Below are 25321 nucleotides of genomic sequence, written 5' to 3' on the forward strand. Positions count from 1 at the left end.
ATCATCACACAAGGATGATGCCCAATCCCAGCTGCCAATCATCATACCAGGATGATGACCAACCCCAGCTGCCAGTTATCATACCAGGATGACGATAACTCCCAGCTGCCAATCATCATACCAGGATGATGACCATCCCCAGCTGACAATCATCATACCAGGATAATAACCAACCCCAGCTGCCAATCATCATACCAGGATAATAACCAACCCCAGCTGCCAATCATCATACCAGGATGATGACCACCCCAACTGCCAACCCTAGCTGCTAATCATCATAATAGGATGATGACCAACCCCAGCTGCTACTCAGCATACCAGGATGATGACCAACCCCAGCGGCCAATCATCATACCAGGATGATGACCAACCCCAGCTACCAATCATCATACAGGGATGATGACCAAGCCTCGCAAGCATGAGGAGAGCAATTCATCACACCCAGACTTGCCCTGCAGTTTTCCTGATATATATATATATATATATATATATATATATATATATATATATATATATATATATATATATATATATATATATATGTGTGTGTGTGTGTGTGTGTGTGTGTGTATACATATATATATATATATATATATATATATATATATATATATATACCATTTTGTCTCTGACTGAGAGGTGATCATGGAGGGACATCAAGTAAGGCTTCAGGGTTTGGTAGAGAGAAGAAAGAGAGAGAGAGAGAGACACGAGACGATAAGTCCGCTGCGCACGGTGAGATGAAGAGGAGAGAGAGAGAGAGAGAGAGAGAGAGAGAGAGAGAGAGAGAGAGAGAGAGAGAGAGAGAGAGAGAGAGAGAAAGAGAGAGAGAGTTGACGAGCATTTGTTGAAGCCGCAGGGGAAAAAAAAAAAACTGCCCTGAAAATCGATTCTCTCATCCACCGACTCGAAATCTCAGCCGTGAATAGGACAGATGAAAACAACCAAGAGGCTTAGAGAGAGAGAGAGAGAGAGAGAGAGAGAGAGAGAGAGAGAGAGAGAGAGAGAGAGAGAGAGTGTGGATGGTCCGCTGCAAGCGTAATAAGGAAACTACCCAGAAAAATGGCTCTGTCTACGTTTCCATCAAGCTCTTCCGGTCGGGTTAATACCAAAAAAACTTTTTTTTCTCCTAATGAGCGTAAGAGTTCCCGCGCATGAGTGTGACAAAAGGGCAAACGAGGAGGGGTAAAAGAGAGTAGAGTGAATAACTAAGAAGAAAGGGTTCATAGTTAAAAGAATAGCAAGTTGAATCAGCGGACGTTCCAGTGGGCGTGTGGAAGAATGGGAAGGAGAGAGATGTTTAGTATATAAGTGAGGGAATATCGAACGATATGGGGGAAGAAAGAAAATGAATGGTGACTGAACGCTTGGAAATGACAGAGAGAGAGGGACACAGATCCATGCTACAGCTGAGCATGGTGAGAGTGGAAGGAACGCTACACAAATGGAATGGAAGAGAGAGGAACAAACCAACATATGAAAGGAGCAGAAGAGAAAGGGAAGGGATGGAGCACCAAGGTAAGTGTAGCATAAGGAGAGGATGGAGAATTCTGTGGCCATGAGCCTCAGGGCAGTAGGTCCCTGCTGTAAAGCCATCCATCTGCCCTGCCTCTCAGTGTGTGTGTGTGTGTTCGTGTGTGTGTGGCACTCTAGCCTCGCCAGGACCTGCCCGCCAACGGTTGGCGCAGCTGAAGAGGGTCCTCCAGCCGCGCAGGACTGACCTTAACGTGCCTCTGACTCCTCATCTTCCCCGTTCCCCCTCCGGTGCCTTCCATTACCCACTTCTACTTATCTATCATTCGCTTTCTGTTTATCTATCTATCATCACACTTTTTCTACCTCTCCGTCTCAGTCTTCATCTCCTGCCGTTTTCTCATTATCCTCTTCCTTTCACCCTGTACTCCGTCCAATAATTGCCGTGCCCTCTTCTTTCGGCTCTTCTTCGCCCTATTTCTAATTACCTTACCCCTGCCGTCTACCTTTCACCTACCTATTCATCTGCTTTCTTTTCTCTCTTCCCCCACCCACTTATCCCCCAGAACGTCCAGCCTTTCCCCTCCTTATCGTTACGTATCCGCCTAAACTCTTACACGCCCTCTCCATCTCTCACCCATACACTGTCTACCTCCTCCTCCGCCTTCATCCTCCTCCCTATGCCATCTTTACATCTCTTATTAGCCCTCTTCACCTCTACCACCTTCCATACCATTCTTCTTGGCCTACAGCCTCCTTCCAGATCCCATCTCCACCTCAGTCCCCTCGGCCTCCTCCGTCTCTTTAACCCTCCTCACCGCAAAGGGCCTCGCCATACCTGACGCTTCCTGATAACACAGTTGATGTAGTGTGGCATCCTGAGCAGCTCGGGCACTCCGGGCAGTAGCACAACGCTGGACGAAATACCTCTATGGTTTGTTGTAGGTCCACACCCTGAGCCAGGTTAACTGTTAGCCTTTGTGCTGCTGCTGGTCTGGCACAACCTGCGGACCGACTTGCCTCAGGGTGGGGGTCCTTTGGCACTCCTTCGGTACGTCGTCTCAGAGAAGAAAATTTACTGTAAACGATTGGAGGTAGGACATCGGCCAGCTTTGTGACTCACTGATCTAACGAGCCTGGGGTTCGAGTCCTGGACAGGACAAGCATCTCACAGCCAACCCTGCTCTTCATCCTCCCCTTTTGGGGCTGGTCGTTGAATGGGGGACTTAACGTAATAGCTGATCGTATGTATATGCATGTTTATACATAATGTTAAAAGCGACATGTAATAAAGGTTATGAGACGGGGCAAGCAACATGAGTGCAGAACTCCCTCCCAACAGCACACAAATTGTAAGTCAAACACGTTAGACATAAACTCAGTTTACCGCTTGGAATGTCGTATAATTAACGAGGTGTAGACGCCCAGCAAGACGGAGTACTGATTTCCACTGTGGCTGAGGCTATGGAAGAGTGGTAGTCATAAGAGGAAGGTGAGCCCAGTGTAATGGTATTCAGTGATGAGACCTGAGAGGTGGATGAGCAAGTGTTCCCACTGGGAGAGGAAAATGAAAACAAAATCAGCTCATCTGGGAACGTAGGCAAGTGTGTTACGGCAACGATCTCTCTCCCTCTCTCTCTCTCCCTCTCTCTATTCCAACAGCCACGGATGCTTGAACCAGAGCGTAGGCATGGCGTGACCATAGGGAAACTAAAGGGAAAGAGAAAGAAGAAAATTAATGTGTTGTTAATGTACTCTAAAAGATTAATAAAAAATGGAACCCCTTGTCAATAGTCTCTGTGGCTGTGAATCAGCAAAACTCGATTGGAAAAGGTTCCTGTGGCTGGCGGCAGAAGGCCTGAGGGTGGCTCTGCTGGCTGTGTGTAGACCCATACTAGATTCTGCAGCAGGAGTTTAGTGATCCCACTTGAAGGATCCTCCAGACCTGCTGCTGGAGAAGAAGGTCTAACGGAGAGCAACAGAGGTGGTATCTAAATCAAAACGTCTGAGATACAAGGTGAACGATTGCCAGAGACTTAACCATGTTCCACAGGAGACCAGGAAATGTGGAATTCTGGATGCTTTCGACAAAGTAAATACTGATCATCTCCAGGAAGAAAATGTAAGTAGGGGCAGTAGAGGATATGACGAAAGACTAAGGAAACCTTGAGTTAGAAAAGATGTGGAAATATACTTTAATTGTGATGATGGCGATTAATGGCACTCGAAAATTGGAAACGCAGCGAATGTACGAATCCTTATTTAGTGTGGAATTATGAAACATATACACAGATGGTGTTCCATGAGTATTGCCTTCCCTCCCCATTGTGCACAAATGACTGAAAACAAAGTGTTGACCCCCCCCCCCCACACACACATAATCTATTCACAGCCCATGTTAGGCCAAACCTTGATTATGCTAATCAGGTTTGGTCACAGTACTCAACGAGACACAAAGAACTTACAGAGAAGGTCCAGAGGAAGACAGCAAAAACGGCACCAGAATTAAGGGAACTGAGCTACAGTGAAGGGATAGAGGAAAAAAAAAAGCAAGCCCACAATGGAAGAGCGAAGAATAAGGGGTGACCTGATCACAAACTTCCAGTTTCTCATAATCAAGAAAGTTCAGGTGATGGGACCTCACGGGTGCAGAACGTCCTTCCCGCGCGAAGTACACACATATAAACGAGACAAGTGAGTGGGGGGAGGGGGAACGAGACAAGTGAGTGGGGGGAGGGGGAACGAGACAAGTGAGTGGGGGGAGGGGGAACGAGACAAGTGAGTGGGGGGAGGGGGAACGAGACAAGTGAGTGGGGGGAGGGGGAACGAGACAAGTGAGTGGGGGGAGGGGGAACGAGACAAGTGAGTGGGGGGAGGGGGAACGAGACAAGTGAGTGGGGGGAGGGGGAACGAGACAAGTGAGTGGGGGGAGGGGGAACGAGACAAGTGAGTGGGGGGAGGGGGAACGAGACAAGTGAGTGGGGGGAGGGGGAACGAGACAAGTGAGTGGGGGGAGGGGGAACGAGACAAGTGAGTGGGGGGAGGGGGAACGAGACAAGTGAGTGGGGGGAGGGGGAACGAGACAAGTGAGTGGGGGGAGGGGGAACGAGACAAGTGAGTGGGGGGAGGGGGAACGAGACAAGTGAGTGGGGGGAGGGGGAACGAGACAAGTGAGTGGGGGGAGGGGGAACGAGACAAGTGAGTGGGGGGAGGGGGAACGAGACAAGTGAGTGGGGGGAGGGGGAACGAGACAAGTGAGTGGGGGGAGGGGGAACGAGACAAGTGAGTGGGGGGAGGGGGAACGAGACAAGTGAGTGGGGGGAGGGGGAACGAGACAAGTGAGTGGGGGGAGGGGGAACGAGACAAGTGAGTGGGGGGAGGGGGAACGAGACAAGTGAGTGGGGGGAGGGGGAACGAGACAAGTGAGTGGGGGGAGGGGGAACGAGACAAGTGAGTGGGGGGAGGGGGAACGAGACAAGTGAGTGGGGGGAGGGGGAACGAGACAAGTGAGTGGGGGGAGGGGGAACGAGACAAGTGAGTGGGGGGAGGGGGAACGAGACAAGTGAGTGGGGGGAGGGGGAACGAGACAAGTGAGTGGGGGGAGGGGGAACGAGACAAGTGAGTGGGGGGAGGGGGAACGAGACAAGTGAGTGGGGGGAGGGGGAACGAGACAAGTGAGTGGGGGGAGGGGGAACGAGACAAGTGAGTGGGGGGAGGGGGAACGAGACAAGTGAGTGGGGGGAGGGGGAACGAGACAAGTGAGTGGGGGGAGGGGGAACGAGACAAGTGAGTGGGGGGAGGGGGAACGAGACAAGTGAGTGGGGGGAGGGGGAACGAGACAAGTGAGTGGGGGGAGGGGGAACGAGACAAGTGAGTGGGGGGAGGGGGAACGAGACAAGTGAGTGGGGGGAGGGGGAACGAGACAAGTGAGTGGGGGGAGGGGGAACGAGACAAGTGAGTGGGGGGAGGGGGAACGAGACAAGTGAGTGGGGGGAGGGGGAACGAGACAAGTGAGTGGGGGGAGGGGGAACGAGACAAGTGAGTGGGGGGAGGGGGAACGAGACAAGTGAGTGGGGGGAGGGGGAACGAGACAAGTGAGTGGGGGGAGGGGGAACGAGACAAGTGAGTGGGGGGAGGGGGAACGAGACAAGTGAGTGGGGGGAGGGGGAACGAGACAAGTGAGTGGGGGGAGGGGGAACGAGACAAGTGAGTGGGGGGAGGGGGAACGAGACAAGTGAGTGGGGGGAGGGGGAACGAGACAAGTGAGTGGGGGGAGGGGGAACGAGACAAGTGAGTGGGGGGAGGGGGAACGAGACAAGTGAGTGGGGGGAGGGGGAACGAGACAAGTGAGTGGGGGGAGGGGGAACGAGACAAGTGAGTGGGGGGAGGGGGAACGAGACAAGTGAGTGGGGGGAGGGGGAACGAGACAAGTGAGTGGGGGGAGGGGGAACGAGACAAGTGAGTGGGGGGAGGGGGAACGAGACAAGTGAGTGGGGGGAGGGGGAACGAGACAAGTGAGTGGGGGGAGGGGGAACGAGACAAGTGAGTGGGGGGAGGGGGAACGAGACAAGTGAGTGGGGGGAGGGGGAACGAGACAAGTGAGTGGGGGGAGGGGGAACGAGACAAGTGAGTGGGGGGAGGGGGAACGAGACAAGTGAGTGGGGGGAGGGGGAACGAGACAAGTGAGTGGGGGGAGGGGGAACGAGACAAGTGAGTGGGGGGAGGGGGAACGAGACAAGTGAGTGGGGGGAGGGGGAACGAGACAAGTGAGTGGGGGGAGGGGGAACGAGACAAGTGAGTGGGGGGAGGGGGAACGAGACAAGTGAGTGGGGGGAGGGGGAACGAGACAAGTGAGTGGGGGGAGGGGGAACGAGACAAGTGAGTGGGGGGAGGGGGAACGAGACAAGTGAGTGGGGGGAGGGGGAACGAGACAAGTGAGTGGGGGGAGGGGGAACGAGACAAGTGAGTGGGGGGAGGGGGAACGAGACAAGTGAGTGGGGGGAGGGGGAACGAGACAAGTGAGTGGGGGGAGGGGGAACGAGACAAGTGAGTGGGGGGAGGGGGAACGAGACAAGTGAGTGGGGGGAGGGGGAACGAGACAAGTGAGTGGGGGGAGGGGGAACGAGACAAGTGAGTGGGGGGAGGGGGAACGAGACAAGTGAGTGGGGGGAGGGGGAACGAGACAAGTGAGTGGGGGGAGGGGGAACGAGACAAGTGAGTGGGGGGAGGGGGAACGAGACAAGTGAGTGGGGGGAGGGGGAACGAGACAAGTGAGTGGGGGGAGGGGGAACGAGACAAGTGAGTGGGGGGAGGGGGAACGAGACAAGTGAGTGGGGGGAGGGGGAACGAGACAAGTGAGTGGGGGGGAAGAGACAAGTGAGTGGGGGGAGGGGGAACGAGACAAGTGAGTGGGGGGAGGGGGAACGAGACAAGTGAGTGGGGGGAGGGGGAACGAGACAAGTGAGTGGGGGGAGGGGGAACGAGACAAGTGAGTGGGGGGAGGGGGAACGAGACAAGTGAGTGGGGGGAGGGGGAACGAGACAAGTGAGTGGGGGGAGGGGGAACGAGACAAGTGAGTGGGGGGAGGGGGAACGAGACAAGTGAGTGGGGGGAGGGGGAACGAGACAAGTGAGTGGGGGGAGGGGGAACGAGACAAGTGAGTGGGGGGAGGGGGAACGAGACAAGTGAGTGGGGGGAGGGGGAACGAGACAAGTGAGTGGGGGGAGGGGGAACGAGACAAGTGAGTGGGGGGGAAGAGACAAGTGAGTGGGGGGAGGGGGAACGAGACAAGTGAGTGGGGGGAGGGGGAACGAGACAAGTGAGTGGGGGGAGGGGGAACGAGACAAGTGAGTGGGGGGAGGGGGAACGAGACAAGTGAGTGGGGGGAGGGGGAACGAGACAAGTGAGTGGGGGGAGGGGGAACGAGACAAGTGAGTGGGGGGAGGGGGAACGAGACAAGTGAGTGGGGGGAGGGGGAACGAGACAAGTGAGTGGGGGGAGGGGGAACGAGACAAGTGAGTGGGGGGAGGGGGAACGAGACAAGTGAGTGGGGGGAGGGGGAACGAGACAAGTGAGTGGGGGGAGGGGGAACGAGACAAGTGAGTGGGGGGAGGGGGAACGAGACAAGTGAGTGGGGGGAGGGGGAACGAGACAAGTGAGTGGGGGGAGGGGGAACGAGACAAGTGAGTGGGGGGAGGGGGAACGAGACAAGTGAGTGGGGGGAGGGGGAACGAGACAAGTGAGTGGGGGGAGGGGGAACGAGACAAGTGAGTGGGGGGAGGGGGAACGAGACAAGTGAGTGGGGGGAGGGGGAACGAGACAAGTGAGTGGGGGGAGGGGGAACGAGACAAGTGAGTGGGGGGAGGGGGAACGAGACAAGTGAGTGGGGGGAGGGGGAACGAGACAAGTGAGTGGGGGGAGGGGGAACGAGACAAGTGAGTGGGGGGAGGGGGAACGAGACAAGTGAGTGGGGGGAGGGGGAACGAGACAAGTGAGTGGGGGGAGGGGGAACGAGACAAGTGAGTGGGGGGAGGGGGAACGAGACAAGTGAGTGGGGGGAGGGGGAACGAGACAAGTGAGTGGGGGGAGGGGGAACGAGACAAGTGAGTGGGGGGAGGGGGAACGAGACAAGTGAGTGGGGGGAGGGGGAACGAGACAAGTGAGTGGGGGGAGGGGGAACGAGACAAGTGAGTGGGGGGAGGGGGAACGAGACAAGTGAGTGGGGGGAGGGGGAACGAGACAAGTGAGTGGGGGGAGGGGGAACGAGACAAGTGAGTGGGGGGAGGGGGAACGAGACAAGTGAGTGGGGGGAGGGGGAACGAGACAAGTGAGTGGGGGGAGGGGGAACGAGACAAGTGAGTGGGGGGAGGGGGAACGAGACAAGTGAGTGGGGGGAGGGGGAACGAGACAAGTGAGTGGGGGGAGGGGGAACGAGACAAGTGAGTGGGGGGAGGGGGAACGAGACAAGTGAGTGGGGGGAGGGGGAACGAGACAAGTGAGTGGGGGGAGGGGGAACGAGACAAGTGAGTGGGGGGAGGGGGAACGAGACAAGTGAGTGGGGGGAGGGGGAACGAGACAAGTGAGTGGGGGGAGGGGGAACGAGACAAGTGAGTGGGGGGAGGGGGAACGAGACAAGTGAGTGGGGGGAGGGGGAACGAGACAAGTGAGTGGGGGGAGGGGGAACGAGACAAGTGAGTGGGGGGAGGGGGAACGAGACAAGTGAGTGGGGGGAGGGGGAACGAGACAAGTGAGTGGGGGGAGGGGGAACGAGACAAGTGAGTGGGGGGAGGGGGACGAGACAAGTGAGTGGGGGGGAAGAGACAAGTGAGTGGGGGGAGGGGGAACGAGACAAGTGAGTGGGGGTAGAGAGAGAAAGGGCGATGTCGGGGGGGGGGGAGGTAAAGAGAGGGCGACGTAGGTGATGAGAGGGAATAAGTGAAGGCATACAACAGAAGACACAGGTGAAGAGAGCCTGGAAGACTAGTATCAATACAGCAAGAATAAAGAATTATGGAAACAACGGGATAATAAGAAGGAGCAGTAAGATATAAGACAGAACAGACAACAATTTCGATGGGTAGAGTTGCGTCTGTGTTGTACGATTTGATTGGGTTAGGTTTGGTTATTCCCCGTTCTCTTTTTTCTTCGTGAAAAAGAATCTAATATCTACCTTAACCTAACCTAACCTAATCTAATCTAATCAGATTATCTTAAACGGGAAAGTAATGGTCAATATTTTCGAAAAAAAAATGAATATTATCTGGAATCTCAGTGGTTACAACAGCTCCCCTTCAGAGAGATGACGAATCCAAAAACAATGCAGCAAAAACGTGTATGATTACCTCACGAAATTAATCACGTCTACAACTTACTATCAAACACTTACAGCTAAAATGTTATGGGTCGATAATTCACAGAATCATTCACATGAATGGATAATCCGCCTAGCAATGCGCCCTCCATGGCTGATCTTTGGTGACTGACATTCTGGTTACGGCGATCAAAACTCCTGGTAACATAACACCTTCCGACTGACTCCGCAGCATCCACTACCACACGGCTGGTAAGAAAGTCACACATATCTGTTATATCTTACAGTCCCTCAGAGGACTGAGCCTTTGAGGGAAATCCTCACTTAGCCCCCTTCTCTGTACCTTCTTTTGGAAAATTAGAAATGAGAGGGGAGGATTTCCAGCCCCCGACTCCCACCCCTTTTAGAACGCCTTCTACGACACGCAGGGAATACGTGGGAAGTATTCTTTCTCCCCATATCCCCAGGGATAATATATATATATATATATATATATATATATATAATATATATATATATATATATATATATATATACACACACAGTATATTGTTTCAAACATTGGGAATGGGGGACCAAGGTCTCTGGTGCATTGAGAAGTGTGTGGAAGTAAGTAACCGTCTGTTAAAGATGTCATTCTGAAGGTACTGTATTCCCGACAGCGGTCAGGTATGGATGTGATTCTTGGATCTTGAAAACAAAAAGCAAGGAGGAGGGAAGACCTGTAGACAATAACCTGGTGTGAGGAGAAGGACTGATCGTAGAGGAAATGTCAGTTTGAAAGTGAGATGTGTGGTGGTCAGTACCGACCGATGGATAGTCCTGACCAGGGTGTGTTGAGACGTTTCAAACATGCGGAGAGGAGGAGCGCAGAAGGAACGGCTGAGGGGACTCTACGCGTTAGAGAAGTGTGGGCAGTGGTAGGGAGCAAGGTGGGAGGGGGTGGGGAAACTCTGAGCAGGAGATGGAAGGATGGAGTGAAAGAGGCTCTGAGGTGTCGCGGCCTGAGGAGTGTGAGGCGTGCAGGGGATTGAATGAACTGGATCGATGTGGTATACACGGGCCAAGAGCTATCGGTGAACTGAAGCAGGGCATATATGAAGGAGCCAGGGGAGACCACGGAATGGTTGGAGGGATCCGGCTGTCGATGGCTGGCTCTGGGCTTGGTTCACTATACATGGCTCTAAGAGAAAATGAAAATTTCCAAGGAATATATAGAGAAAATCGAAAGAATCTCGTGAATTCTTAAATACAAAAACACCACAAGGTTGTTGTCTTTTGATAATGTAATATATATATATATATATATATATATATATATATATATATATATATATTTTTTTTTTTTTTTTTCATACTATTCGCCATTTCCCGCGTTTGCGAGGTAGCGTTAAGAACAGAGGACTGGGCCTTAGAGGGAAAATCCTCACCTGGCCCCCTTCTCTGTTCCTTCTTTTGGAAAATCAAAAAAAAACGAGAGGGGAGGATTTCCAGCCACCCGCTCCCTCCCCTTTTAGTCGCCTTCTACGACACGCAGGGAATACGTGGGAAGTATTCTTTCTCCCCTATCCCCAGGGATAATATATATATATATATATATATATATATATATATATATATATATATATATATATATATATATATATATCTTTCATCTTTCATACCATTCGCCATTTCCCGCATTAGCGAGGTAGCGTTAAGAACAGAGGACTGGGCCTTTGAGGGAACATCCTCACCTGGCCCCCTTCTCTGCTCCTTCTTTGGGAAAAAAAAAAAAACAAGAGGGGAGGATTTCCAGCCCCCCGCTTCCTTCCCTTTTAGTCGCCTTCTACGACACGCAGGGAATACGTGGGAAGTATTCTTTCTCCCCTATCCCCAGGGATAATATATATATATATATATATATATATATATATATATATATATATATATATATATATATATATATATACCAGTATGTATGCATCCCCCCCCCCCCCCCCCGTCCCCGTAAAAAAGACAGCTTAAGTTGTTAAAGCAATGTGAAGATTGAATTACAAATTTATCATTTGTTTAGAAAAGGAAGCTATATTCACACTTTGCTCGTTAGGATATCCATTCATTTACGGCCGACGCTGCTGAACAAATACGAGACAAGCATATGGGAGTCCCATAATTTGTCACAATGTCCGTAAAATATAGCACATCACACTTACGTTGTCATGTAACTACCGGTGTCGTGGGAATATATTGGGGCGTAAAGCAAGACGGTAAGAGACCCCTAGCGACATGTAGCAACATCTCCCTTCCATCAGCAATGTGGTTTTGGCCAGCAGGAAATCCTACGAACATGTTACCAGCCAGGAAGGTGTTTAAGTTTTTTCTTCCCAATGTTGAGAAGGCGGCCACCTGCACCGCCAGGACACGAGACGGGGTCCTGAGGCGAGGCATCCCCATTAACACACCGCCGCTATTTCAAAAGGTCCTCGTTGCTTCCAGGAAACGAAACTAAAAGGAATCACTCCAGATCCAAGATAGGTAACCAACCTGCTCTACTGTTGAAAGCAAACTGCCGGTTTCTATACATCTATCTGTCTCTACAGATAGATGGATAGATAAGTAACACTTCAGTTGGTTCACAGTGTTACTAGTGAAGCCCGGAGAGATGTGGCTACTTGCGGATGTGAACCAATTGTACCGTCACCGAACCGACAGTTGTGTGGATGTCTTCAGATAAATCCCGAGGTTGGCCACCAGGGAAATGCCGACGGAGAAGTGGGGACATTGTTCCTCCGAGCCAGACCTCCAGCTGCTTAGAGAGCCACGAACAAGACCTCCTACCGCTCAGGAAGGCACCAGCCAGACAGACCCAACTGTCGCTCAGAGAACCAGGAGCAAGGACTTCTGCCGCTCAGGGAGCCACCAGCCACACCTTCTGCCGCTCATGGAGCCACCAGCCACACCTCCTGCCGCTCATGGAGCCACCAGCCACACCTCCTGCCGCTCATGAAGCCACCAGCCACACCTCCTGCCGCTCATGGAGCCACCAGCCACACCTCCCGCAGCTCAAAGATCCGCCAGCCACATTCCCTGCCGCCCACAGAACCATCAGCCACACCTCTCGCCGCTCACGGAGCCATCAGCCACACTTCCTGTCGCTCAAAGAGCCGCCAGCCACATTCCCTGCCGCTCACAGAGCCACCAGCCACACCTCTCGCCGCTCACGGAGCCACCAGCCACACTTCCTGCCGCTCACGGAGCCACCAGCCACACTTCCTGCCGATCACAGAGCCACCAGCCACACCTCCTGCCGATCACAAGAGCCACCAGCCACACCAGCCGCTCAGAAGGCCACCGCCTCCGCACCAGACAAGAGAAGGGAAGAGGTGACTCAACACCAACAGAGTAGAGGCTCAGGCCGTGTCTTGGGCGACACTTGAAACATCTAGTCGTTTTGGTAGAATAGTTTATCCTGTCAAGTAGTGTCAGCGCCGGTATGTTATCTCTGTCCTCCATAGGTGGTGGGTATAGCAGTGGGGGTAAGAGAGAGAGAGAGAGAGAGAGAGAGAGAGAGAGAGAGAGAGAGAGAGAGAGAGAGAGAGAGAGAGGGGTAAAATAAAGGCGTCTAGTTTCATATATATCTGGACGATCTTTCTGGTGGCTCGACTCGGCCCGACGAGGTCTATTTCCTGCCTTCAGGATGACGAGAGTCACAGAGAGCCTTGAACATCGTTCCTTAAGTGTGAACGTCTTCGGATCTTCTCTCCTCTGTGTCGTCAAATGTTCTAAACCCGTTTCATGACAGGCTTGATGCCTTAACGCAACATTTCAGGAAAATCCTCCCACTTAATTTTTTCTTAATTCTTTTTAATAACATATAAAATCAATCTCGAATATTTCAACAAAAGTAAGGTCATTCTTCATCCCTTACAGTCCCTCTACCACTTGGTCAATCTACGACGATTGATGTATGTGATGAACTGACCACTGCAGAGTTAAAGAGCATACTTGGTGGTTTTTGTAGCCTCGAAAGACATTCAGACTACAGTCTACACTAACCTAGTGTGGAGGGGGTCAGGTCCACCATCGCCTCACAACCAATGTCTTGCTAGCCGTATTTCTAAGGAGGGGGAGGAGGGGATTTTCCCCAAGATTTTCCATAACAATGCGTAAATCCAAAATGGTCAGCCATAGCAACTGAGCGAATCAATTTCTCAATACATGTCCCGTGTAGCCCAGCCACGCTCTGACGTCTCAACTTTCAGCGTCGAGGCTCGGGATAATATCATGTCGTCTAGACAAAATGTGGAGGGAGGAGAAAAACACACAGCCGAGTAAATCTGTACCTGTAAGAAGCATGACTGGGTCTCCCGACGTGCAAAAAAAAAAAGAAAAAAAAAAAAACAACACCGCTGAACTTTTTGACTCCTCTCTCTCTCTCTCTCTCTCTCTCTCTCTCTCTCTAATATCATGGAGTGAAACCCCCCACAAGCAAGTCTCAGTCCCGTGAATTCCACATGCTTCTTATGTAACGCGCGACACACACACACACACACACACACACACACACACCACGATGGCTCCTAAAAAGTGGCTGACACAAGAACGAGACATCGTCAACGCGAAGTGCTCCACGACTCTCCTCCCACGGTGATCAAGCAGTCCAGCGAATCTTTAGCGTGATCAAGAATCGTCATTCAGAAAATGCCGACCGCCCGTAATATTGATCAGGGACTACTGAGACGAAAGAAGTTATACAGTAGGGTGAAGGGTCTTAAATTCCCCAGGAGGAGTCAGTCTTTAGAGGCAAAGGGTGAAGGAAAAAAATTTCCCTAAAAGAATGGCAAAGGGTGAGGGGGTAAAAATATTCCCTAAAAGAATGACAGTGTTCCAGCTGCCTGGAGGTAAAAGATGTCTTCGAGAATCACAAAGACGCAGGGTTCTGGTTCAGAAGCGATAAACTTTGATAATATCTAGGATACAGGCCTCCAGTTTCATGGTGGGGAAGCCTTGATGATAATCTCTCGTATTCAGAGTTTCAGCTCGTGAGGAAATACGTAAACACATAGACCAAACAGACCCAAGATCCTGGCGAGGTGGTCTGGTCTTAACACTACTTGAAAAAAATGCGGGAGGGGCTTCCAGCTCGGAGAGAGGCTCCACTATAAGGTCCTAGATATAGGAATTCCAGCTTGAAAAGAGGATCCATGATCATCTCTCAAGATTCAAGGTTCCAGCTTGGAAGGAGGACCCATTTCATTCTCTACGATAGAGGATTCCAGCTTGGTTCCAGGATCCACAACAATCTTTAAGATACAGGGTTCCAGCTTCAGGTCCAGGATCCTCAATAAACCAGGAGACTGGAATCCATTCTTGAGTGGTAAACCCTCTGCCACGAAAGAGGTTTTAAGATTTTGTTTTTCTTCATCAGCGAGAAAGGCAACTCCAAATACTGGAAGGAATATTGGGGGCCGCTTGGCCCATGGTGTAGCACTGGACCTCCACAAGGCTCTCCGCGTAAAGGAATTCCAGGCGATCATGATAGTGCAGGGTTGGGGGGATAATCATATGACGTAGCAGATGACTGGGTGGATGTGATGTAGCGAGAGAGAGAGAGAGAGAGAGAGAGAGAGAGAGAGAGAGAGAGAGAGAGAGAGAGATAGAGAGAGAAGAAGAAGAAGAAGAAGAAGAAGAAGAAGAAGAAGAAGAAAGGAAGGAAGGACGGAACAAGTGCGAGAATAGGTGGATGAAAACAAGGGACTTCCCAATTATATTTTACGCAATGATATTTACGTGCATCAGTTCCTGGTTGGTCGATAATTCTGTCTAGCAGCTCGTACATACCGCACACAGATTTACCATATGATTTCTTAACTGAATTTTGTTCCTTTTGACAGAGTTCATCCTGAGCCAGTTCGAGACGCATCTTTACATAGAGGCTCATAATACTAAACATATTCCAAAAGAAAGTAAGTGCTTAGAGTCCAAACGAAAAAGCACAACATCCAATAGTCCCTAAAATCAGGCCAATGTACAGTGATTATCGCCCAGGCTCCCGCTGTATGTCAGATCCAATACTACCCAGGAAATCTGCGAAACGTTCATATCAACGGCAATGCTCTTGAACTGGAATCCAATCAAATGAATCCGATAACTATTTGTTCATTCCAGAGGAACTCAAGCCTACAACTGGAATGCCTAACGACACACATTTTCTTCCATATATATATATATATATATATATATATATATATATATATATATATATATATATATATATATATATGCAACAATCACCACTGGAAATAGAAAATAAAAGCGTTAAGTACTTTCGTTTATTACATCCTCACAGTCTATTTTTTCTCTTTCCAGTGGTTACTGTTGCATACATCTCTTCGCGGTGAGATGAAGGTTCTGCATATATATATATATATATATATATATATATATATATATATATATATATATATATATATATATATATATATATATATCCCTGGGGATAGGGGAGAAAGAATACTTCCCACGTATTCCCTGCGTGTCGTAGAAGGCGACTAAAAGGGGAGGGAGCGGGGGGCTGGAAATCCTCCCCTCTCATTATTTTTTTTTAATTTTCCAAAAGAAGGAACAGAGAAGGGGGCCAGGTGAGGATATTTCCTCAAAGGCCCAGTTCTCTGTTCTTAACGCTACCTCGCTAACGCGGGAAATGGCGAATAGTTTGAAAGAAAGAAAAAGAATATATATATATATATATATATATATATATATATATATATATATATATATATATATATATATATATATATATCCTGTTTACCCCCTCAACACTAAAAGACCTTTATACATGTGCATCAAGAACTCGTTTCGAAGGTCTGGACACAGAATAGGTGCGGGTAACGAAGAGGCAGACCGTCCAGATCTGGAAGTCAAATGTTAGACAATTTGCATCCGACTCCTGGCCACAGAAGAAAGGGAAAAAGGAAACGAGGGAAAACCACGTTCAACACCAACTTCGTCAATATAATGTTTAATGAGCGACGGCCTTGGCGATGGTCCGCGCGCCTCTCGAATCACCACCTGCTTGTCGTCCAGAATGTATGATGTATGATGGTCCGCGCGTCTCACGAATCACAACCTGCTTGTCGTCCAGAATGTATGATATATGATGGTCCGCGCGTCTCACGAATCACCACCTGCTTGTCGTCCAGAATGTATGATGTATGATGGTCCGCGCGTCTCACGAATCACAACCTGCTTGTCGTCCAGATTGTATGATGTATGATGGTCCGCGCGTCTCACGAATCACCACCCGCTTGTCGTCCAGAATGTATAATGTATGATGACACTTTTGCACAGCACTGCTCAAGTAGATCGTAGAGCGTTGCTCGGTTACTTGCAAAGCATTGTTCAGTTACTTGTAGAGCAATGTTCAGTTTAACTTGTAGAGCATTGATAAGTATGATCTGTAGAGCATTGCTAAGCTCGGCCTATACAGCACTGATAACTATAACTTGTAGAGCATTATTCAGTATACCTTGCAGAACACTGCTCTGTGTAACTTGTACAGCATAGCTCTGCATCACTTGTAGGGCAATGTTCTGTTTTCCGTGTAGAGCATAACTCTGCACCACTTGTACAGCACTGCTATGTAACCTAGTATAGCTATGCACCTATCAGAAACCTTTCCATTTTCCTCTCTCTCTCTCGCGTAGAAAAACGATATATATATATATATATATATATATATATATATATATATATATATATATATATATATATATATATATATATATATATATATTCCCTGGGGATAGGGGAGAAAGAATACTTCCCACGTATTCCCTGCGTGTCGTAGAAGGCGACTAAAAGGGAAGGGAGCGGGGGGCTGGAAATCCTCCCCTCTCGTTTTTTTTTTTCCAAAAGAAGGAACAGAGGAGAGGTCCAGGTGAGGATATTCCCTCAAAGGCCCAGTCCTCTGTTCTTAACGCTACCTCGCTATCGCGGGAAATAGCGAATAGTATGAAAAAAAAAATATATATATATATATATATAATACGAATAAAGTGTATTCTTTTTTGTTCCTCTTCATCGATTCTGTAGTCAGAGGTTGAGCCCATTCCTACATCCCCTTTAAATTCCACCCAAGTATAATTTAAACATTCCCGGGAATATGTGGTAGTGTTTCCATCACAATGTTTCCTCGCGCTACCGAACGTAAACCTTCGTCTCTGTAGGAACTGAGGACTGTTATACGGATGTCGCCCTCCTGTTATTGCCTCTACTACCCCACCCTCCCTACTACCAGGATCTGTTGTTTGAGTTGACGTCAGTTTGTCACTCAAGTCGTGGTTCTTTTGTTTGGATTTCCTCCACGAGCCGTATTATTAAAGGGGACGTGGACTGACCGGAAACAAACCTGAGGTGGTTTATTTATGCCAGGACGTAGGTGGGAGGGCGGAGCTGGGGGGGAAAGAGAGAGAGAGAGAGAGAGAGAGAGAGAGAGAGAGAGAGAGAGAGAGAGAGAGAGAGAGAGAGAGAGGGAGAGAGAATCTGAAACCATCTGTGCTACATTGGAAGACGCGCTGGAATTGTCCCCGATTCAGATCTGTGCACTCGGCAACCAATATGAGATGATGTGCTTTAGGTGCTCTTGGCCGATGTAGACGTTTTGTAGGGTGGAGGCGCCACGAACAACATGGCACAGGAAGGGGATCCACTTGCAGGAAGTGCGTGAAGGTAAACACGAGCTGGAGAGGAAAAATACCACCTGCAAGTTTGGGGTGGAATAGTTCGAACAATGAGGGCTTAGCGAGTGAGGAAACACTGGAATGACAGCTTTTTAAGAAAGCTCACCTCGTAAGGTGCTAAGGAATATGAAGAGGAGAGAGAGAGAGAGAGAGAGAGAGAGAGAGAGAGAGAGAGAGAGAGAGAGAGGAGGGCTAGGGTTACGATGGATATGAAGGGAAGGAGGTACAGAGAGAGAGAGAGAGAGAGAGAGAGAGAGAGAGAGAGAGAGAGAGAGAGAGAGAGAGAGAGAGGAGGGCTAGGGTTATGATGGATATGAAGGGAAGGAGGTACAGAGAGAGAGAGAGAGAGAGAGAGAGAGAGAGAGAGAGAGAGAGAGAGAGAGAGAGAGAGAGAGAGACCTTGTCGGTGATGAGACTGGTAGCCTAAGGCTGGATTTTCTTAAGGGGCCGCTGAGTAGAATTAAGATGTACCCCTTTATAGATGGGATAAAAGAAACGAAAAAATCTTGTAGGGGCAAACTTAGCCTCTGGTAGGCAAGTATTCAGGAACAAACACGAAAAACAAAACTCGGTTTTTTCTGTAATATCTTCAAAATGATGGGGGATAAGTAGGTTGTTGAAGCTGTGTGATGTGTGGCCAGGGCAAGGCTACTGGTGTAAACAAAGAGCGTGGATAGTTCATTGTTGAAAATGAAAATCTCTTTCGGGAGAATCAGTTTGAAGTTAAGGTCTGAACCCACAGATCCCTGAGAAATTTGATATCTTCCCTTGAGTAGAGGCTGAGAGATAAATAAAAACGAAAGTGTGAGTGGATATAGGGTGAGTCATGGTATGAAACGGTACAGCAGGTCGAACGAAGAGATACAATCCCTTTTCGAGAAATTTTGGAAAACGTTCGAAGCAGTTGTTGGGGTAATACACAGTTCACTATAGGGTCGTCTAAATCTCCTCCCACGATATTTTCCTCAGATTTTGGTTTCCTTTTAAAACTATGGGTCTTTCTGAATTTCGTTTTATGCGTGGCTTTCACCAGTTTTCTAACATTCAGTAATCTCTGTTAAGATCCGGAAGTTGATGGTGGTCAAACATAGCTCCCATCGCATTGTACATTTTGATACCGTATTTCTTATAAACTTGGACCCTGCGGATCTTACGGTATGTTGGCCTCAGCGGCTCGTGGAGAACAAACTGAACTGAGGCGTCGCCTTGAGGGAATCCACAACAGAACCGCCGGCGGCGGAGGAAGGACGAGGGCCTCCCCCTCCAGCGGTAAGCAATCTGGAGACAAGTGGCGTGTACAAGTACCAGTGAAGTACAGGAGACGGCGAGGGAGATACTCCAACCTACAATCACAAGGCGGAGGGTCTGGAGAGGCCACGTACGATCCCGGCAGCTCTCCTGAAGGAGGAGGAGGAGGAAGTCAGTCGGGCCCCTGATTGGTGGTTCCTCCCGCTCCTCCTTTCCATGGCCCAACGGGAGAGGCGAGAAAGAAAAAAGAATATGACACAGAAAAGGGAGCAACATGAAAGAAGAAAAAAGATTACTCGTTACACTGTAGATGGAAGAGATGCGGAGCCACAACAAAGAGAGAATCAGGCAGGGAGGAAAACTCCTCCTCAGAATGATTCAATTTCCATATACAAAGTGAGCCAGGGAGCGTGTGCAGGTGCGCCACTCCCTCTAAACTGTCCCGTGGGCTGTGGTTGCGTGAGGCACCAGCTGAAGGTTTGTCATATTGCTGGGTAATGAAGCGACCCGCTGGGTCCTGAGTGCTCCTCCCACACCTACACTTGCCATCATATGTTACTTAATCCAGCCACTGTTTTACTGTTTTTTTAGCCACAATATATATATATATATATATATATATATATATATATATATATATATATATATACATATATCTTTTTAATTTTCCAAAAGAAGGAACAGAGAACGAGGCCCGGTGAGGATATTCCCTCAGAGTCCCAGTCCTCTGTTCTTAACGCTACCTTGCTAACGCGGGAAATGGCGAATAGTATGAAAAAAAAGATATATATATATATATATATATATATATATATATATATATATATATATACATATATATATATATATATATATATATATATATATATATATATATATATATATATATATATACACATATATATATATATATATATATATATATATATATATATATATATGTGTGTGTGTGTTTGTAATTTTTTCTATTTTTTCATACTTGATCGCCGTTTCTCACGTTCGTAAGGCAGCGGTAGGAAACACACGAAGAAAGGTATATCAGCTCACATGCACATATACATGCATATGCGCACACACACGTGTATATAAATAGATAAAATATATATATATATATATATATATATATATATATATATATATATTGTGTGTGTGTGCGTGTGTGTATAGATACACATATATACACATGTACATATTCACACTTGTTACGCTGTTATCCATTCTCGACGCCACCCCATCCCAACATGAAACAGCACAAATGCGCGAAGGAAAAACATATGCAACCACTTTACCCCCATCACCCGATCGCCTCCGCCTGTCAGACGAAGAAAAGCCACATCCATACATGAGCTGTCCTGTGTAATGCACCGAAACCACAGCTCCCTATTCACATCCAGGCCCCACAGACCTTCCCATGGTTTACCCCAGACGTTTTACATGCCCTGGTACAGTCCACTAACGACACGTCGATCCCGGTATACCACATCGTTTCAATTTAATCTATTCCTTGCAGCCTCCACAGTAACGCCACGCCACCCTCCTCAGTATCACCACGCCAACGTTCCCAGTAGCACCACGCCACCCCCTTCAGTAACACCACGTCACCCTCCTCAGTAACGCCACGCCACCCTCCTCAGTATCACCACGCCACCCTCCTCAACAACGCCACGCTACCCTCCTCAGTAACGCCCTACCCAGCAACCCCACGCCACCCTCCTCAGTAACACCACGCTATCCTCCTCAGCAACGCCACGCCACCCTCCTCAGCAACGCCACGCCACCCTATTCATGTAACGCCACGCCTCCCTTTTCCCTAGACTCATTCGTTTCTTCGATCCATACAAGAATCGGATATATGTAGCGGACGTACATACATATCATGTAGCAATGACCGTAACCTTAAAATGTACAGGGCGAGTCCCGACAGGCTAAGAGCTTAGCTCGTTACCGGCAAAAAAGAAAAAAAAAGAAACGAGTCTCAGAGAGGCTCCCACGCCAGCCGGGTTAGTGGCCAGACCACCAAGACCTAACATATGGGACAGAAAACATGTGTGTAAAGTTTCTTCACTCTGCCACGAACAAGAGACGGTTTGCCTGACGAAGATGCCGGATGAGCGACCCTTGCAAGGGCAGCGGATGCGTGGATAGTAGACGTGTGCCAGTAGTATTGTTATTATTATCATTATCATCATTATCATTTGTAGTAGTAGTAGTAGTAGCATCTTTATCATTACTATCATTATCCTTCATATATATATATATATATATATATATATATATATATATATATATTTTTTTTTTTTTTTTTTTTTTTTTTTATACTTTGTCGCTGTCTCCCGCGTTTGCGAGGTAGCGCAAGGAAACAGCCGAAAGAAATGGCCCAACCCCCGCCATACACATGTACATACACACGTCCACACACGCAAATATACATACCTACACAGCTTTCCATGGTTTACCCCAGACGCTTCACATGCCTTGATTCAATCCACTGACAGCACGTCAACCCCTGTATACCACATCGCTCCAATTCACTCTATTCCTTGCCCTCCTTTCACCCTCCTGCATGTTCAGGCCCCGATCACACAAAATTCTTTTCACTCCATCTTTCCACCTCCAATTTGGTCTCCCTCTTCTCCTCGTTCCCTTCACCTCCGACACATATATCCTCTTGGTCAATCTTTCCTCACTCATTCTCTCCATGTGCCCAAACCATTTCAAAACACCCTCTTCTGCTCTCTCAACCACGCTCTTTTTATTTCCACACATCTCTCTTACCCTTACGTTACTTACTCGATCAAACCACCTCACACCACACATTGTCCTCAAACATCTCATTTCCAGCACATCCATCCTCCTGCGCACAACTCTATCCATAGCCCACGCCTCGCAACCATACAACATTGTTGGAACTACTATTCCTTCAAACATACCCATTTTTGCTTTCCGGGATAATGTTCTCGACTTCCACACATTTTTCAAGGCTCCCAAAATTTTCGCCCCCTCCCCCACCCTATGATCCACTTCCGCTTCCATGGTTCCATCCGCTGACAGATCCACTCCCAGATATCTAAAACACTTCACTTCCTCCAGCCTCTCACCATTCAAACTCACCTCCCAATTGACTTGACCCTCAACCCTACTGTACCTAATAACCTTGCTCTTATTGACATTTACTCTTAACTTTCTTCTTCCACACACTTTACCAAACTCCGTCACCAGCTTCTGCAGTTTCTCACATGAATCCGCCACCAGCGCTGTATCATCAGCGAACAACAACTGACTCACTTCCCAAGCTCTCTCATCCCCAACAGACTTCATACTTGCCCCTCTTTCCAAAACTCTTGCATTTACCTCCCTAACAACCCCATCCATAAACAAATTAAACAACCATGGAGACATCACACACCCCTGCCGCAAACCTACATTCACTGAGAACCAATCACTTTCCTCTCTTCCTACACGTACACATGCCTTACATCCTCGATAAAAACTTTTCACTGCTTCTAACAACTTGCCTCCCACACCATATATTCTTAATACCTTCCACAGAGCATCTCTATCAACTCTATCATATGCCTTCTCCAGATCCATAAATGCTACATACAAATCCATTTGCTTTTCTAAGTATTTCTCACATACATTCTTCAAAGCAAACACCTGATCCACACATCCTCTACCACTTCTGAAACCACACTGCTCTTCCCCAATCTGATGCTCTGTACATGCCTTCACCCTCTCAATCAATACCCTCCCATATAATTTACCAGGAATACTCAACAAACTTATACCTCTGTAATTTGAGCGCTCACTCTTATCCCCTTTGCCTTTGTACAATGGCACTATGCAAGCATTCCGCCAATCCTCAGGCACCTCACCATGAGTCATACATACATTAAATAACCTTACCAACCAGTCAACAATACAGTCACCCCCTTTTTTAATAAATTCCACTGCAATACCATCCAAACCTGCTGCCTTGCCGGCTTTCATCTTCCGCAAAGCTTTTACTACCTCTTCTCTGTTTACCAAATCATTTTCCCTAACCCTCTCACTTTGCACACCACCTCGACCCAAACACCCTATATCTGCCACTCTGTCATCAGACACATTCAACAAACCTTCAAAATACTCATTCCATCTCCTTCTCACATCACCACTACTTGTTATCACCTCCCCATTTACGCCCTTTACTGAAGTTCCCATTTGCTCCCTTGTCTTACGCACCCTATTTACCTCCTTCCAGAACATCTTTTTATTCTCCCTAAAATTTACTGATAGTCTCTCACCCCAACTCTCATTTGCCCTTTTTTTCACCTCTTGCACCTTTCTTTTGACCTCCTGTCTCTTTCTTTTATACTTCTCCCACTCAATTGCATTTTTTCCCTGCAAAAATCGTCCAAATGCCTCTCTCTTCTCTTTCACTAATACTCTTACTTCTTCATCCCACCACTCACTACCCTTTCTAAACAGCCCACCTCCCACTCTTCTCATGCCACAAGCATCTTTTGCGCAATCCATCACTGATTCCCTAAATACATCCCATTCCTCCCCCACTCCCCTTACTTCCATTGTTCTCACCTTTTTCCATTCTGTACACAGTCTCTCCTGATACTTCTTCACACAGGTCTCCTTCCCAAGCTCACTTACTCTCACCACCTTCTTCACCCCAACATTCACTCCTCTTTTCTGAAAACCCATACTAATCTTCACCTTAGCCTCCACAAGATAATGATATATATATATATATATATATATATATATATATATTTTTTTTTTCTTTTTTTTTTCATACTATTCGCCATTTCCCGCGTTTGCGAGGTAGCGCTAAGAACAGAGGACTGGGCCTTAGAGGGAAAATCCTCACCTGGCCCCCTTCTCCGCTCCTTCCTTTGGAAAATAAAAAAAAAAACGAGAGGGGAGGATTTCCAGCCCCCCGCTCCCTCCCCTTTTAGTCGCCTTCTACGACACGCAGAGAATACGTGGGAAGTATTCTTTCTCCCCTATATATATATATATATATATATATATATATATATATATATATATATATATATATTGCCTGTATTTATATATACTCATCTTTGGCATAGTAAGTATAACATGCCCATGCTAAGTATGATTCCCTCCGTGGTGAGTATAACGTCCCCAGGGTGATTATAACGTCCCAATGGTGAGTATAGCGCCCCCATAGTTAGTATAACGACCCCGTGATGAGTATAATATCCCCGTGGTGAGTATAATGTCACTGTAATCAATGTATTGAGTATAACGTCCCCAGGGTGAGTATAACGCCCCCATGGTGAGTATAACATCCCCATGGTGACTATAATGTCCCCATGGTGAGTATAACGTCTCCATGGTGAGTATAAAGCTCCCATGATGAGTATAACGCCCCCATGGTGAGTATAACGCCCCCGTGGAGAGTATAACATCCCCATGGTGAGTATAAGGCCCCCATGTTGAGTATAACGTTCCATCGTTGAGTATAACGTTGCCCCAGTGAGTGAGGCGGCCCCATCAGTAACTAATGAATAAATTTGTCACAATTTTCCCTCCCTATTGGCCGGACCAGTGTGGTTGGGCTGGTGACCCCAAGAATATAATACCTTTAAAGCTGATGAATTTAGGATCCGCGTACTCTGGCCTAGAATTTTGAGCCATTGATTTGATCCAGCATGATATACATAGAGAGAGAGAGAGAGAGAGAGAGAGAGAGAGAGAGAGAGAGAGAGAGAGAGAGAGAGAGAGAGAGACCAACCCCTAAGTACACGAAGGATCGATAATACAAACTGGTCATTTTTTACCCCTAAAGCCATTAACCCACCACTGTGATGCCCTAATAACTCGATGACTAGCTCAGCAGGAACCCTAGACAGCACTAATACATATATATATATATATATATATATATATATATATATATATATATATATATATATATTATCCCTGGGGATAGGGGAGAAAGAATACTTCCCACGTATTCCCTGCGTGTCGTAGAAGGCGACTAAAAGGGGAGGGAGCGGGGGGCTGGAAATCCTCCCCTCTCACTTTTTTTTTTTAATTT

The 25321-nt window shown here is 48.1% G+C and overlaps 1 protein-coding gene across 2 annotated transcripts in view; it reads right to left on the reverse strand.

Annotated features, from left to right (window-relative positions):
* Window positions 1–25321, reverse strand: part of LOC139755421 (two pore potassium channel protein sup-9-like) — an 872258-nt gene that overhangs the window by 522405 nt on the left and 324532 nt on the right. The window lies entirely within an intron of this gene.

The sequence above is a fragment of the Panulirus ornatus genome, chromosome 19 (assembly GCF_036320965.1).
Source record: "Panulirus ornatus isolate Po-2019 chromosome 19, ASM3632096v1, whole genome shotgun sequence".
NCBI classification, from domain to species: Eukaryota; Metazoa; Arthropoda; class Malacostraca; order Decapoda; family Palinuridae; genus Panulirus; species Panulirus ornatus.